This window comes from Cololabis saira, chromosome 9 (genome assembly GCF_033807715.1).
Source record: "Cololabis saira isolate AMF1-May2022 chromosome 9, fColSai1.1, whole genome shotgun sequence".
Lineage (NCBI taxonomy): Eukaryota > Metazoa > Chordata > Actinopteri > Beloniformes > Belonidae > Cololabis > Cololabis saira.
Genome location: NC_084595.1, coordinates 3,247,533 through 3,250,247, shown reverse-complemented (window position 1 = coordinate 3,250,247; position 2,715 = coordinate 3,247,533). Strand labels below are relative to the sequence as shown.

General features: G+C 37.4%; 1 long non-coding RNA gene across 1 annotated transcript; it reads right to left on the bottom strand.

The window, feature by feature from the left end:
* Positions 1 to 814: 814 nt before the first annotated feature.
* Positions 815 to 2,412, bottom strand: LOC133450887 (uncharacterized). The gene is made up of 3 exons (XR_009783133.1): positions 1,862 to 2,412; positions 1,704 to 1,779; positions 815 to 1,356 (listed from the first exon to the last, which is right to left on the bottom strand). It is a non-coding gene; the product is annotated as an uncharacterized LOC133450887 (long non-coding RNA).
* Positions 2,413 to 2,715: the final 303 nt, after the last annotated feature.

The window sequence follows — 2,715 nt, the reverse complement described above, 5'->3', positions numbered from 1 at the left end:
CTGTTAAGCTGACAGTAGCCTACTGTTAATACTGAAAAAGTTGTCATACACTAACATTGCTACTGGTATATTTATAAGGCAGTTGATGGTTTTGAGATGCGTGTGTGTGTGTGTGTGTGTGTGTGTGTGTGTGCCTGCGTGTGAAAAAATCTGCCAGTGGAACAAGATTTTTTTTCTTGTAATGAGAAGATAAATCTTGTCCCACTGGCAGATTTTTCTACTTATTTCAAATGAAAATGTACTTGAAACAGGTGAAGATTGTCAAATAAGTTATTTTTTTGGTAAATACTCTTGTTTTAAGTGTAATGAGATTTTCTGCATTAATTTTGCTCCATGTTTTTCTCTTCCCCTTTTTTTAGATGGTCCTGAAACCTGTCACCTGAGGCCGAGCCTGCTACACAAGTGATGTTGTTCATTAAATAAAGATAAACAACAAATACTGTGTGCATTGTATTTTTTAATATTATATATGAATAGTTTTTATAGTGATGTAATTGTGTGGGATGCTTTTGTATTTTACTATGGAGGTAAGGGAACTGTTAATTGAATTTGTGCACATAAATCAAATGTGTGCATATTCTACAGTTGTGCATAAATAAATAGAAATGTAAACATTTAAGTCAAATCAAACATATATATATGTAGTGTATTTTCTCTGTGATTAGAAGATTATGAACATGGATTACAGAGAAAATACACACTATATGTATGATTTGACAAATATTTAAATTTTTTATTTATGCATAACTGTAGAATAATATGCACACATTTGATTTATGTGCACAAATTCGATTGACAGTTCCCTTACCCCATATTTTACTTTTTTTATTCCTGTTAAGATTAAACATATGAATTTTCTTGTTGAAGCCATTTGTTTAGTTTCCTCAAAACTCAAAATTCATCCATTATTAATGTACAGTATGAGCTTACTATGAATGATGAACTGTTAAAAGACATTGTAACACATTAAGGAAGATAAGGCCTATCATTCATTGATCGTAGTTCAGTGCAATAATGAAATGAAATTAAGTTTCATCAAACTTTATTTTCACAGTACAAACATCTGTTGGTTCCTAAATAATTCATTTTAGTTTTAAAATGCTGAGATATTTACTGCAGAACTGTAACCTTCCCTCAACAAAATCATCAATTTTTGGGAGTATGTGTGAAAAGTTGGTTGGTGATGGCGGGAGGCAGAGCTGCAGGAGAATATTCCCAGGGCTGTTCCTCCACTCTTCATGAGTCCTACAGAGTTTCACCTCCTGTGCCGGTTCTGGAGTGGTAGAAGATGCTGTTGGTGACGGCTGGTAAAGATCCTTCCTGTTGTGTGTGTATTGTGATAAAGTTCTTTATTTTCTGTAATGCAATTTAAAAAAAAAAAAAAAAAAAAAAGTCATACATTCTGGATTCATTACAAATCCACTGAAATATTGCAAGCCTTTTATTATTTTAATATTGCTGATTATGGTTTACAGTTTAAGATTAAGATTCGCAGAATATTCTAATTTTTTGAGATAGGATATTTGAGTTTTCTTAAGCTGTAAGCCATAATCAGCAATATTAAAATAATAAAAAGCTTGCAATATTTCAGTTGATTTGTAATGAATCCAGAATGTATGACATTTTTGTTTTTATAATTGCATTAGAGAAAATCACAATATTCTAATTTTCTGAGACAGTCCTGCACTTCATCTTCTTCTGACCAGCATTTCTTTCAGACCCAGCTCTTGTCAGTCAGTGCAGGCAAGCCCGGTTTTCCCGTCTCACAGCATTTTCTACCTAGAGAAAAAAAAAGCCAAGTAGACTATGATGTAGTTCGGATAGCAAAAATGAAGACATATATGTCAAATAATCTTGTTACCTTCCATAAGATCGCAGCTGAATGGGAACACGATCTCCAGGTCCAGCAACACGAACATGACGCAGGTCTGACTTCTCCAGCTTCAGTTACAGCAGCCGAGCTTTAAGCCCCGCATTGTTCAAACACTGGCCAGGTTCGACATTTGCTTTCAAATAAACAAAACGACCATGTTTGTATGACATGACAAAACCGACTTTGTCTCTGTGCAGATATTGATAAACCTCAGAAACTTTCAGTTTGTCCATTGCGGATTGCAGGAAGTAGGAGCAGATCCTGCTGTCAGTTCTGCTGCTGTCATCACGTTATCATCCCGGTTCTGCACTGAATTCGGGTCGGGAGAGTAACGCCACCTCCAGTTAAAGTCGTAGAACCGTGTTCCCATGGCAAAGACATAGTTGTCGAGAGAAAAAACACACGAACAGCAAGTATTTCGTTTAGGTTTGTGTCCACGCCGTGTCCACGCCGCTGTGTTTATACAGGTAAAAGGCTGCGGAAACCCCTTCCGCCGGAAATGACCCGCATCTATGCAGACGAATGGCAGCGCCCGTGTTTTGGCGCGTAAACTTGTCAAAAATCTGTGTAGCCCCAGTTAAGCCCCTCAACAAAATCCACGCAGGTCCACTGATGCACGGTCGTTACTCTCACTCATTGATGCTGAATTCATCCTCCACCTTATTCTGTTTGAGGATCTTTTTCGTACAGCAAAGTTCATGTCTGACACTCTACAGTCCCCCAATCTTTTGCTGGAGACTGCAACCGACCTCGCGCACTCTGTCATCACGGGCCTAAAAGAAAAGCGCACAGAGGACTCTTGGGGCCTGATTTACTAAAGGTTTGCGTGCGTAAAAACCTGT